Source organism: Hypanus sabinus, chromosome 20 (genome assembly GCF_030144855.1).
Source record: "Hypanus sabinus isolate sHypSab1 chromosome 20, sHypSab1.hap1, whole genome shotgun sequence".
Classification (NCBI taxonomy): Eukaryota; Metazoa; Chordata; class Chondrichthyes; order Myliobatiformes; family Dasyatidae; genus Hypanus; species Hypanus sabinus.
Window position 1 is genome coordinate 7,134,534 of NC_082725.1, and position 15,215 is coordinate 7,149,748.

Here is a 15,215-nt window from a genome sequence, read left to right on the forward strand (position 1 = left end):
ATGCTTCCAGCGCCCAGCAGGCCATATCCTTTCATGCCATGACCAATCAAGAATCTATCAACCTGTGCCTTAAATATACATTGTCATGAAATCCCATAACGGGATCGCTTACCAGCAAAGATAGAGAGGTCCATTGAAGTCTGATGGTACTATTTTTAAAAGTCTTTATTTATGAAAGGGGCACAAACGTAAGATTAATACAACTATTCAGATAATATACGTAGTCACTACTTAATCTAAAAGCGCGGGTCTAATAATAACTTTCACAAGAAACAGCTCGATCGTTTGTCTAGGGGATAATATAGTGTCCGATGGAAATATAAAAGTCACTCAAATTCCTGCAGGCTTCTGGCTTTCGGGGGGTGGGGGGCACTGGGTTTCCACTTGTTGGAGAGAGAGAGAGATTGGTGAGAAAAGAAAAACTTGCCCGGGTCTTTATGAAGCAAATCCGTTGAATCAGGGGAGCGGGCTTCCCCGTTGTTAGCTAAAAGCGGTTTTCTGTGATTCCAGCCACAGACTCCAGGCCCGGAATCTAACGCACATGGCTTCCTTCAAAATGGCTTCCCGCTACGACGGGATCGCTAGCGTGTCTCCTGGTGCGTCTGAAGGGGTTGCCCCCCCCCAGACCCTCCTTTATACTTCCTCACGGGGTCTCAGGTGTCAATCAGGTTGGGATGATGCAATCTCTCTCTCAACCAGCCCACTTTGCCCGAGGGCTTTACACGTGGTCTCCATGAGACAATAGTCAATGTCGCCTTATTTTGTATCCCGGTGGAACGCGGTATTCGGCACGTCTCTCTCTCTCCCATTTCCTGTGTCTATTCGGCATGTCTCTCTCTCCAACTTCCTGGGTCTACTGACCCCCCCCTCAACTAGTGCTCTTGTGATTCTCACAAAGGAGGGGGCTGCGGACATAACAACATAAAGACTTCACCTCCACAGCCATCTGCAGCAATGAATTCCACAGATTCACCAATCTCTGGCTAAAGAAATTCCTCCTCATCTCCATTCTAAAAGGACATCCATCTATTCTAAGGCTGTGTCCTCTGGTCCTAGACTCTCCCACCATAGGAAATATCTTCTCTACATCCACTCTATCAAGGCCTTTCACCATTCGAGAGGTTTTAATTAGATCGCCTCTCGTTCTTCAGAATTCCAGTCAATATAGGTGCAGAATTATTAAATGCTTTTTGTATGACAAACCATTCAATCCTAGAATTCTTTTTGTGTACCTCCTTTGAACCTTCTCCAGTTTCAGCACATCCTTTCTAAGAAAGGGGCCCAAATCTGCTCACAATACTCCAAGTGAGGCCTCACCAGTGATTTATAAAGCCTCAACATTACATCCTTGCTTTTGTATTCTAGTTCTCTTGAAAAGAAAGGTAACATCGCATTTGCCTTCCTCACTAGTTCGGCAGGACTTGATGGGCTGAAGACCCTGTTTCTGTGCTGTAGTTTTCTATGATTCTATTACTCTAGGCTGTGATGTTATAGCTTTCACATTTATATTCTATTGCTGGCTCCAAACCCAGTATAAGTTTTGTTGAATCAAAATGCTGAACATCTGTGCAGGCGCGTTTTTCATTTGTTTATTCTCAAGCATTCTTGTAAATGCATCCGATGAATTCAGATATTTAATTCTCACTTACTGAAATAATGTTTTACAGATCCATTTTGAATTAGCCAACTTTTACCTGCAGATAGTATCCTCTGATTTGGCTGTTGACAATCCAAGCCAATTTTCCGTGGTTGACATTATCTGGTCCAATTAGAATTCTGATGCAGCAACATATCACTTCAGATGGAGTAAGTTCTTGCCAACTTACATAATTACTGACATACCAAATTCCAGCCTTGCCAGCAATATTTTAATTTTTTGAGATTCAACCTGGAACAGACCCTTCTGGCCCTTTGTGCTGCGCTGCCCAGCAATCCTCCAATTTAATCCAAGCCTAATCATGGGGCAATTTTCAATGACCAATTAACTTATCAACCATTATATGTTTGGACTGTGGGAGAAAACTGGAGCACTCGGAGGACACCTACTTGGTCACAGTGAGAATGTACGAACTCCTTACGGACAGCATTGAGAATTGAACCCAGGTCACCTGTATTGTAAAGCATTGAGATAACCCCTATGCTACTGTGCCGCCCCACAACTGAGTAAAATGCCCAGAATCCAGTAAATATTTTGGATTTTTCTTTCTTTGTTTTGATTCTTCAGCAGTCAGTATTTTTCTCAAAGTTCCATGTGTTAATAGTAACTCCACAATTTCAGCTCAGTTGACTGTTTCGTGTACTATATCCCCACAATTGATTTACCTAGCTCTATCATTAAGCATAGTTTCTACAGACTCAATGTTTTATTGATCAATGGTTTTCATTATCCATATTATTTTATTTTATTTCAGTTGTAGCTCTTTCCCATATATCTTTTACCTGTTAAAGTATTTTGATTATCTAACCTGGATTTCATCTATCATTCATCTATCTTAGTTGGATTTCAAAAGCACTTAACTGTTTATCCTTTTTTATCTTCTTCTTCTTAAGTCCAGCACCCCTACACAGGCATCTGTGGCTTGCCAGAGTCCTCTCTCCTGCATCACTCTTTCAAGTTGTTCCCAGGTGTAGCCCATCTTCAAAGATCCTTCCTCTCCTAGGGATGAAGTCTTTGGAGCTTCTATTGGCCTTTCTGTAGCATTGGGTCTTTATGGGATGGGGTTGCTCGCTCCATATCCTATCCTCCTTTCGCAGACAGGCATGAGACCGTCTGATGCAGAGTTTGGTTTTATTTTGCACTCCGTCATTTACCATCCCTTAATATAAATATTCCTTTGCTTTTTCGAGCTTTCTTTAATTACCTTGACTGTGGAAAATGCCACACCAAACAACATTACAACAATCTCATTGAAACCTATTGAATGTTGAAAACCCTCGATAGAGTGGATGTGCAGAGGATTTTTCCAATGATGAAGGAGTCCAGGATCAGAGGGCACAGACTCAGTACAGAGGGATATCCGTTTAGGATGGAGAAGTGGAGAAATTTCTTTAGCCAGACAGTGGTGAATCTGTGAAATTGATTGCCCCAGGCAGCTGTGGGGCTAAGTCATTGGGTATTCTTAAGGCAGAGGTTGATGGGTTCTTGATTAGTCTGGGCATAAAGGGATACAGGAAGAATGCAGAAAATTTCAGCTGAGAGGAAAATGGTGGAGCAGACTCAATGGGCTAAATGGCCTAATTCTACCCCTCTATCTTTTGGTCTAAAAGAAGATTGTTAATTTACTTTGATCTATATTAATTGCACTAAAATGGGCCCTTTTCAATGAATGAAGAGACCTTGAATAATTATCAGACAATTTATATGCTCCTAAAATTACTAACCTCAGGAGGTGAGAGACTGTTGTCTTTCAAAGGATGTAGAAAAGTCTGGATTAGGAGTCTATAATTTCCCATTCGGTGATCCAAGAGAAGAAGACTCCAAAGCAATATTCAGGGAATTGATTTTATGTGTGAGGGATGCTTCTATGCAAGACAGAAATTTCACAAAGAATTGGTGGAATAGTTTTAGTTGATGTGGCTGAAGTTAAGGCTAAATATTTAACAGAATGAAGACACAGCAAATCATGATATGAATGAGTCACAATGAGAGGATCTCCTGCATGATGTTTCAACATCACAGCTATACTCAGAGGGGACATAACAGATGGCTCATCCACTGAGTCTGCATGGCTGGACTGAAAAATAAAAAAGCTGATGGGGGGTTATACTAGAGACCTCCCCCCCATCCCAGTAGTCACCTAGACTTCGACAAACAAATATGCAGGCAGTGAATAGTTTGCCCCATTGTCTCAATCAACATATTTTGCTGGGCTTTTTTAAGTGATCTTAGGAAGTCAAATGGGATGATGTATGATTATTTATGGTTTGTCCGCAGAACTTGACTCAGTAAGAATGTGTGTTGCAAGTTTAGGTACTTACCTGCCATGTGCACAAATTTAGGAAGCTTTTGTCTCCAATATTTTGCAAAAAGGTGAATGAATTGTGCCAACATATCAGAATTAAAATGAAAATCAAAATCAGAATCAGAATTGCCTTAATATCACTTAGATATGCCTTGAAATTTGTTTTACAGCACCACTACAGTGCAAAACATAAACAATTACTATGTTACAATAAAAAATATATAAAAATAGTTAAGTCTTTGAACAAAATGTCACTTACTGAAATACCTATGGCTGTGACTGTAGACTTCAGCTGTAGTAATCCTAAATGTGAATACCTTGTCATTTATATACTTGCCAATTCACACTTCAGGGATTAACAGCATCCCACTTGTTTTGAGTGAGTTCTATTTAGTGTGACCTGAATCCAAGTCTGAGAACATTTAATATTTTGCATACTTTCAGAGATTTAAAGAGTTGCTTTTTATTTGTCACATGTTCATTGAAACATCAAAATGTATTGCTTTACATCAATTCCCAACACAGTCCGGAGATGTGCTGGGGGCAGCCCGCAAGTGTTGCCAGGCTTCCACGTGTCCAAAGCTCACGAACCCTAACCATATGTCTTTGGAATATGGAAGGAAACTGGAGCACCCAGAGGAAATACAGAGCTCATTGTGAGAACATACAAACTTCTTACAGGTAGCGGTGGAAATTGAACCCCAATCGGTAATTGCTAGCACTGTAAAGCTAGCAGTCAGTTGGTACTAACTGAATAATTACTGTTCCAATTTGACTCAAAGGGATTTGTAGGAAAAATAACTTCCTATGCTGCATAAACCTTTCTACCGAACAGGAATGACGGCCGCATTTAGCAATACTAAGCAAATTATCCCGAGTTAGTTGAGGCACAGAACCATGCTGTGATCCAACATCCAACCCAACCTGAACAAGAATGAACTTTCAGAATTTACAACTGACCCATCCTAGACCTAGCACACCTAGTTGTGTCACATCAACCTTAAGTTAGGTAGCTAGATTATAATTCATGATTGGCAGTTTGCGAGCTGTGTGTAACTGTGCCATGTGTTTGGACCAGGGAAACTGCTAAGTATAATTCTGAGTCTTCAAAGCTTTGAAAATTAGTTTCTAATTTCCTTTAGCAACTTTTTCATATCCACTTTGATGATAAATACAACACAGCTTGAAACAAAGAAGAGCAGAGACTTTGGTCAGCATTCACCTCTCAAAATATTGATTACCTGATTATCCATTTGCTTATCCATTTTGAAATTCTTGTAAATAAATTTGTAACTTTACTGCCACAATTTTTCACACAATAATGGTTGCATCACATTAAAACAATAAGACCATAGGATATCAAAGCAGAATTACCGTAGGCCAATTAGCCCATCGGGTCTGCACCACCATTCCATCATGTCTGATTTATTATCCCTTTCAACCCCATTCTCCTGCCTTCTCCCTCCCTTTGATGCCCTTACTAATCAGGAAACTATCAAACTCCACTTTAAATATGCCGCTCAATGATTTTTTGTTTTTCACGTTATTCTCTATAAACTCTAGAGATTCTTATGCATGAAAATTCCAGGAGATCAGCAGTTTCTGAGATACACAAACTACCCCGTATGGCACTAATAATCATTCCACACTCAAAGTCACTTGATCACATTTCTTCACCATTCTGATATTTGGTCTGAATAAAAACTGAACCTCTTGACCGTGTCTGCATGCTTTTAGGCAATGAGTTGCTGCCACATGATTGGCTGATTAGATACTTGCATTATCATGCAGGTGTACAGGTGTACCAAAAAAGTGGCCATTGAGAGTATATCTAAATGAAATTCAATGATGGATTCTATGTAAGACGATAAGACTTTAAGACACAGAAGTAGAATTAGGCCTATTGGCCCATCAGGTCTGTTCTGCCAGTACATTATGCCTGATATCCCTCTTAACTGCATTCTCCTGCCTTCATCCCGTAACCTTTGATTTCCTGACTAATCAAGAACCTATCAACCTCTGCTTTAAGTGTACCCTTATACCATCTCATAGCAAGATCTTATATGTAAGTCATCTTTGGATTCTTCTTCTTCTTCTTGGGTCCTTAGATCCTCAGTAGAGCATTAGTCATCGATGACCTCCCATCTCCATCGTCCAAAGTCGATGGTATGGTTGGAGTTCATCAATTTTTCTATAATCCATTGTATCCACTGTACAGGGCGGGTTGGCCCATACAGCTTCAACAGAACCCTGTTGGCCGGCCTTACCCATTTCCATCTCTCATGATGGGGATGTAGGGTTGGACTTTGAGAGGCAAATTATCTTGGGATATTTCTGCATGAATTCATGCCTTTCTTATTTTGTACTTTTTCTTTTTCCATTTGTGATAGTCTATAAGTGTTCTAGCTTTCATTCTACCACCTACAAGAATACAGGCCTCCAGAATGTTATTCATAAAAATCGAAGAAGCTCATAAATAGTAGTTCTTTATAATCAAAACATATTCAATAAACTGCTTCATGAGCTAATTCAGTCCAACTGAAGAGGACACTTATGATTTCCTGAGGCTTATTTGTTCTTAAGTCAATGCTCACACATAACAGATTAATTATTTTTTATACTCTAAGTGGGCACTTGATTCAAAAACATGGACCTTTACAATTCAAGTAACCATCTTGAAAACAGGCTGAGCTGATACATTAAACATTTTGTTGAAGCTAAAGCTAGATATTTAACTGGATGAAGGCAAGGGAAATCATGGCACTGAGTCACAATGAGTGTATTTCCAACATAATGTTTCAAAATCTCAAGGGCACAAAACAGAGGGCAGAACTCAAAAGTAAAAAAAAGGTGCAAACAATCTGATGGGATTTTCTACAGACCCCACGCTTCCCATAGCCACCAGGACTTTGACAAACAGATAAACAATCAGATTAAGGAAAGGTGCAGAAACAACAGGATTATTGTAGTAAGTGACCTCAACTTCTTTCATATTCACTGGGACCTCCTTAGTGCAAGAGGTTTATATGGGACAGTTGAATTTCTTATACCAATGTGTAGATAGTTTATCAAGAGGAGGGCCATACTGGACTTGGTGTAGAGTAATGAGCTTGGCTAGGTAACTGTCCGTTCAATGGCAGAACAGTTAGAGAATAGTTCACAACTCATTAGGTTATAAGTTGGCTTTCGATAAGGTTAAGTATGGACCTTGCTGGAGAATATTAAACTGGATCAGGACAAGTTACTAGAGTTTTACATAGGAACTAAGAAGAGTTAATTGGGAACAACACCCAGAGAATGTAGCTGGTTGAAAATAATTGAAGCAAAGATAAAAAATTGGACCATAGAAATGTAGAGCAGAGAAATGGGTCCTTACATCCCACCTCGTCCATATGGACAATATGCCTATCTACAATAATCTCACTTTCCTGAATTACACCATATGTCTCTATACCTTTCCTAACAAACTGTTCATAGTTACCCATTTCAACCTTACTTCCCATTTCCATTCTGATGTGTCTGTCCAGGGTTTTCTCTATTGCTATGATGAGGCCAAACTCAGATTGGAGGAGTAAAACCTCATATTTCATTTCCAAACCAATGGCATGAACATTGATTTCTCCAAATTCCAGTAAGATCACCCCCTCCCTCCTTCTGTCTTTTTCCATTCCATATTCTGGTTAACCTCTAAACTTTCTTTCTCCTCACCTTCCCATCATCTCCTTCCCTTTAATCTATGATCCACTGTCCTCTCTTGCTGGATTCCTTCTTGTTGAGCCCTTTACTTCTTCCATGCCATTCCCACCTATCTTTCACTTCATCTCCCCTGGTACCATCTACCTTCCTATTCATCTGGTTTTACCTATCACCTTCCGGCTTGTATTCCTTCCCTGAATGTTCCCACAACCTATGAACTCACTTTCAAGGACTGTCCATCTCATGTTCTCGATATTTATTGTTTTATTTCTTTCTTTTTGTATTTGCACAGTTTGTTGTTTTTTTTTGCACACTGGTTGAACACCCAAGCTGGTGTGGTTTTTCATTGATTCTATTATAAATATTATTCTATTATGGATTTATTGAGTATGCTTGCAGGAAAATGAATCTCAGGGTTGTATATGGAAACATACATGTACTTTTATAATAAATATACTTTGAACCTTATCCCTCACACCACCTTCTTATTCTGGCTTCCCCTTTTGTCATGGGCTGGGTGTTGAAAGACCAACTGCAGAGAGTGCAGGACAGGTATGTTTCAGTAAGAAGGAAGGACAAGGATGGCAAAGTAAGGAAGCCTTGGATGTTGGCAGAAGTGGTGAATTTTGTGAAGAAGAAACAGTAAGTGTATGTCAAGTGCAGGGAGTTCCTCTTTGTTTGACCCAAATCTGAGAGGAGTAAATTACATTTTCACTACTGATTTACCATGGGATATATATGCAAAGGGGTAGATAGAATAAAATATTGAACAATATGGTTATGATTCACAATCTTTATTTTAAATTTGGAAGCTGACCTTGAATCAGTGTAGGTGGCTACTACTTGAGCTGCAGCAGCAGTTGAATCAATCAGTCAGCAGATTTTGTGATAGTTTTGTCCAAAGATGTGCTCCTTTGATCCATCTTCTGCAAAATTTCAGTGCAATCTCTTCTTCTGGTAAGCAGTTACATTATCTGCCCCTCCCCCCCGCTCCACACAACGACTGTGCATCTCTTTTGCCAACCCCATGAGGATCCAATCTCTTAACCTAACTCCTACATTATGTAAAATGTCAACATCTGCCATATGGCTGCAGATCTGTAGATCAAGAGACAGGTCACCTTCAGTTTTGTTTTCCTGCTGCTGAACCACATAGCCATTAGGATCCAGGCTGCACTCTTTTCTGTCAGAGAGGAGAAAGGAACTCTGCTTTTGAGGGAAGTTCACCAATCTAAAATATTAACACCATTACTCTCACCAGATTCCTTAAGGATAAGCTCCTACTACCTATTAAATGTATTCTCACCAAAGATACTGCCCAACACATTATTTCCTTTTTCGCTTTTTCCAGTCCCATCTGGGTCCTCTGTTATCCCTTTTCTTCTCACCTGCCCATCACCACCTTTTGGTTTCCCTCCTCCTTCCCTTTTGACTGATGAAGAATGTTGGCCTGAAATGTCGACTGTTTATTGGTTTTCATAGATGCTGACTGACCTGCTGAGTTCCTCCAGCATTTTGTGTGCCTTGCTCTGGATTTTCTGCAGAATCTCTTGTGTTTCTGATCTGTGGAAGTACTCACTGCACTCTTGTATCAGCATCCTATTGATGACTAAGTTGTTGATCAGCTTTGAGGTTGTAGAAAACCCTTTGAACAGTGCTACATTTGATCAAATATTGGCTGATGTCAAATGCAGTTTTTAATCTCTAATCTCTGGAACTCAACTCCATTGTCCCTGATTGTCCAAGGTTTTAAAGAGGTGTATGATCCTAGCAAAATCCAAACTGGGTGAGTTACAAACACAAGAAAGTCTTCAGATGCTGGAAATCAGAAGTAACACACACAAAATGCTGGAGGAACTCAGCAAGTCAAGCAGAATCTATGAAAAAGAGTGAACAGAACTTTTCGAGCTGAGACCCTTCTTCAGGACTAAGAAGGAAGGGGCAAAGAAGCCAGAATAAAAAGTTAGGGGAAGGGGAAGGACGATAGTTAGAAGGAGATAGGTGAAGTTAGGTGGGTGGGAAAGGACAAGGCCTGGGGAAGAAAGAATCTGATAGGAGAGGAGAGTGGACAATAGAAGATAGGGAAGGAGGAGAAGACCCAGAGAAAGTAATAGGCAGGTGAGAAGAAGTGGAAGGTCAGAGTGAGGAACAGAAGGAGGCAGGGGGGTGGTGGTGGTGGTGGTGGAGGGAATTTGTTCATTGGAAGGAGAAATCAGGTTGGAGAGTACCCAGACGGAATATAAGGTTTGCTCCTTCATCGTGAGGGTTGCCTCATCTTGGTACAAGAGGTTATTGGTTAGAGTTATTAGAAAGTTAGTGATGATTGATAACTGCCATCATTTTGCTGTTGATTGAGACTAATAATCAGATGGAGTGGATGAGTCTACTTTTTGCGAATTGGATTTTTGTGAGCACTTTTTTACATCGTGTGGTTCAGCAACGCAGATCATTAGTACTGCAGCCTGGGCACTGTCTGACTCACAGACTTTGCTGTAACTATTGTCTTAATTGTCTGATATAGGACATAGAACATGCATTCAGTAGCCACTTTATTCCATACCTTCTGTACCAAATAAAATGGTCATTGAATGTATGTCCGTGGCCTTCTGCCGCTGTAGCCCATCCACATCAAGGTTCAGTGTGTTGTGCATTCAGAGATGCTCTTCTGCACACCGCTGTTGTAATGCATGGTTGTTTGAGTTACTGTCACCTTCCTGTCAGCTTGAACTAGTCTGGTCTTTCTGCTCTGACCTCTCTCATTAACAAGGTGTTTTCACCCACAAAACTGACACTCACTGGATGTTTTTTTTTTTGTTTTTTGCACCATTACCAGTAAATTCTGGAGCTTCGTGTGCATGAAAATTCCAGGAGATCAGCAATTTCTGAGATACTCAAACCACCCTGTCTGGCACCAACAATCATTCCACACTCAAAGTCACTTCGATCGCATTTCTTCCCCATTCTGATATTTGATCTGGACAACAACTGAACCTCTCGACCATGTCTGCAAGCTTTATGCATTGTGTTGCTGTCAACTAATTGGCTGATTAGATATTTGCATTAATGAGCATGTGTACAGGTGTACCTAATAAAATGGCCACTGAATGTAAAATGGAAAACAGTATAACGTATAGTGCAGGCCCTTTGGCCAGCATCGTGGGCCAATTTTTTAACCCACTTTGATCAATCTAACATATCCCTCCAACTCTCTTTTATCTATGTGCTTAAGAGTCTCTTAAATGTCCTTAATATTCCCACACCACCACTCCTGGCAGGGCATTCCATACATCCACCACTCTTTGTGTAAAAACCTGCCACTGACAAGCTTCTTATAGTTTCCTCTAATCGCCTTAATATTATGCCCTCTCGTATTAACCATTTCTGCCCTGGGAAAAAGGTGCTGGCTGTCCACTCCATCAATGCCTCTTATCATTTTATACACCTCTATCAAGAAAATATGATAACAGTTCAAAGTATTTCATGGGTGATGGATATAATCTTTTTTTAAACTTTTTTCTTTGATAAAAATACACCCTTGGTGGACTGAAGAAGCAGCCATCCAAGGTTTTAGAGACCTAAAAATATGCTTTAATTATTCTGGATGTTGCCAAACATGTTCAGAAGACTATTGGGCACATATGATATTGTTATAGATGTATTATTGTCACATGTACCAAGATACAGTGAAAAGTTGGTTTCGTATCCTGTCTATACAGATCAAATCATTGCACGGTGTAGTATTGAGCTAGAAGGTGAAACAATAGCGGTGTAGAATAAAATGTAAAAGCTACCAAAAAAGTGCCATGCTGATAAATGATATTATGTGCAAGAACCCCACCACACAGGACAAGCCCTCTTGTCATTGTTACTGTCAGGAAGGGGGCACAGAAGCCTGAAGCCACACATTCAGTGATTCAGGAACAGCTTCTTCCTCTCTGCCACCTGATTTCTAAGTGGACATAGAACCCATGAACAATATCTCACTACTGTTTTATTTCTGATTTTTTTAAAGTTACTTATTTTAACTTAACTATTTAATAGACTTATATATACTTAATGTATTTCAGTTTTCTTTCTCTATATTTATTATTCATGTATTTCATTATACTGCTGCCATACTGTTAACAAATCTCACGACATATGACAATGATATTAAATTTGATTCTGATTCTGAGGATCATAAGGATGTAGAATGTGAGGCCAAGTGTCCAACCTATCATGTGAGGTCCATTGAAGAGGCTGATATACTGTCATTAAGCCTGACAGTACGTGCTTTTAGGCTTTTGCATCTTCTGTGCTATGGAAGAGGAGAGAAGAGAGAATGTCTGGGGTGGCTGGTTTACTAAGGTAGCCAAAGGTTTCAACAGAGTCCACAGAGGAGAGAATGGTTCCTGAATGTGCTGAGCTATGTCTACAACTTTCTGTGTTTTTTTTGCTGTCACTTGCAGAGCAGTTGCCATAACAAACAATTATGCAACCAGACAGAAAGCATCGGTAAAAATTAGTAGGGCTTGATGGGAACATGTCAAATTTGTTTAGCTTCTTGAGGAAACTTTCTTGGCCATAGCATCTACATAGTTGGACCAGGACACACTATTGGTGATGTTCACAGCTAGAAATTTGAGTATGGGAATTTTTTTTTCATTTTCATGACCAGCTTTACTAGTCTACCACAAAGAATTGATTTTATTCTAAGGTATTCGTCAGGATCTTTACAAGATTTCAGAAAGTAGTTTCACCAGGAATATGAACAAACACTGAGCCAAGTTTAAGTGTTAGATTGTTGACAGGAATTGTGTCGTAGGAGCAAACTAAACAAAGGTATAAAATACTGTTTTATTTGAAATTTCAAGTTTTTTTGCAAATTAATTAATTACACATTTTCATTTATTATATCAATGAATATTTTATAATTTGCATATATCTGATAAGCTTTGAAACAAATGAATGCATTTTAGATACAAAATAATTTGGTTAATTAATTAATTCTGTTCCTCACTCTGGCCTCTAACTTCTCCTCATCTGCCTATCACTTCCCGCTGAAGCCTCTCCTCACTCTCTTTCTCATATGGTCCACTCTCCTCTATCAGATTCCTTCTTCTTCAGCCCTTTACTTTTCCCACCCACCTAGCTTCACCTAGCACCTTCTAGCTATCCTCCTTCCCCTCCCGCTACTTTTTTATTCTGGTGTCTTTCCCCCTTCCTTTCCAGTTCTGAAGAAGGGTCTCGGCCTGAAATAGCGACTGTTTATTCATTTCCCTAGGTGCTGCTTGATCTGCTGAGTTCCTCCAGCATTTTGTGTGTGTTGATTTGATTAATTTGCCTATTTTTATAGATTTGAATATATGTGAATTACAGACCAGCTCCTGCATTGATTGCCTTTGATCGAGTCACATGTCAGCTAAACATCATGAATCCTTATGTTCCTACTTACATGCAACTGTACTTCTCAGATTCACTTGTTTATCAAATGCCCATTTCTTAGTTAAGTTTATTTTCACACTTTGAGAGGAGTGATTTTAATTCGTACTTCCTGTTTGCTGATTAGTACTTTCTGTACCTGTTCAGTCATGCCACTTCACAATTTTTAAATCTTAAGGAAATCAGCTCTGAGATATTTACAAATAAGGAGGGGTGGTATTTATACATGATATATGATTGACAGGACAGAATTGTGAAGTTTTTATTATATTGCAGGATTGCCTGTTTGATTGCTTGTGATTATTCTGTGATTTATTTGGTAGTAAAGAATGAAAAAGTAGAGGAGAGGTGTAAATCAATGGTGAAATCATTCAAAAACAAACTTACTTTGATTTTTGCAGTGAAAGTGAAGGAATTGTCTTTACGATGGTTCCCGTGAAATTAATAACAAATGCTTTTTTAATCCAATAAGGTTAGAGGGTGATAATCACATCACATCTTCTCTTAATATAATTAACTTTTAAACTCTTCATTTTCATTTATAACTTATTATTATTCATTGTTTTCTGAATTATCATATAAATATCTTAAAGTAATTTTACTGTTAATCTATATTTCCAATTATGTTATGGTTTATCATTCAGATAGAAGTCTTTTGTGCAAGTGGTACGAAGGCCATCTGACAGCAATCAAATGGAAGGGCAGAGTATATAGAAAGAAATAACGGGAGCCTATCAAAGCAGTAAGTTGATGATCAGGGAGGATTTTTATCTGCATATAGACAGAGAAAGTTAGATGGGCAAAGGCATAAATCAGGAATTCTTTGAGAGTTTTCAGAATCATTTAGAGTAGGTACAGAGGAGATGTCAGGGATACGTTTTTTATGCAGAGAGTGGTGAGTGCGTGGAATGGGCTGCTGGCATCGGTGGTAGAGGCGGATATGATAGGGTCTTTTAAGAGACTTTTGAATAGGTGCATGAAGCTTAGAAAAATAGAGGGCTATGGGTAACCCTAGTAATTTCTAAGGTAGGAACATGTTCAGCATAACTTTGTGGGCTGAAGGGTCTGTATTGTGCTGAAGGTTTTCTATGTTTCTATTTCTTAGGACAGCAAGTCCTGGGTCCAGAGAACCATCAAATTCAAGAGCTGGTATTACATAACCTGATGAAGTTAATTAATGCCCTCATTGTGAACATGGATCCGGGTAGCAGCAGTAATAATGTGCATTAACTTTACATTCAGTTTGAAGTATAGAAGAGTGGGTCCAGGATTAGGATGTTAAGCCCAAATAATTCCGTTATAAGGTCTGAAAGCAGATCTTGCTCAAGTGAATTGGAAAATTAAGTTTAGGGATCGATCAATCAAGACGCAGTGGCAAGCATTTAAGCAGATCTTTTAGTATACATGGAAGAGATATAATCCAATGAGAATTAATAAATTTCATGGTCTCTACAACTCATGTACTCAGCATTATTTAATTATTTATTATTTTCTTGCAGTTTGTCTTTTGAACATTACTGTGAATGCCTAGAGTGATGGGGTGGAGATATGTCTCTGCCAAAGGAGTAGTAAGGCACTTCTTTCCTTTGCTAGCCTGCAGGTCATCCTTGGGCAAGGTCTGGCATCCGCTTAGCCGCCCTTCCCAATCGGGGTCTTATGAAGCCAGGGGAGCAGGTGGTGGATGGTCGTTTGAGCAGCTGGATCATATCACAATTCCTGGTTATGCGATCAGTGACGCCAGGTAGGCAATCTCTGAAGAGTAAAGACACTGCCCAGAAGAAGACAATGACAAACCAGTTCTGTAGAAAAGGTTGCCAAGAACAATTATGGCATGGTTGGACCATGATCACTTATGTCATATGACACAGCACATAATAATGATAATGATGACTATGAATTCCTGCAAGGAAGTGGATCTCAGGATAGCATACGATCACATAGATGTATTTTGATAATAGATTTACCTTGAACTTTGAAAGAAAAATTCCAAGGGGACAACCTATCACCTCTGATTAAATAAAATTTAACAGTAGCATCTAATTTAATTTAAAAAAGAACATGCTTGCCCTTTGCCCTTGACAAAGAATGGTGGCAGGTCAGAAAATAAGACAATAAAAAAGACAGCAAAAATTAATA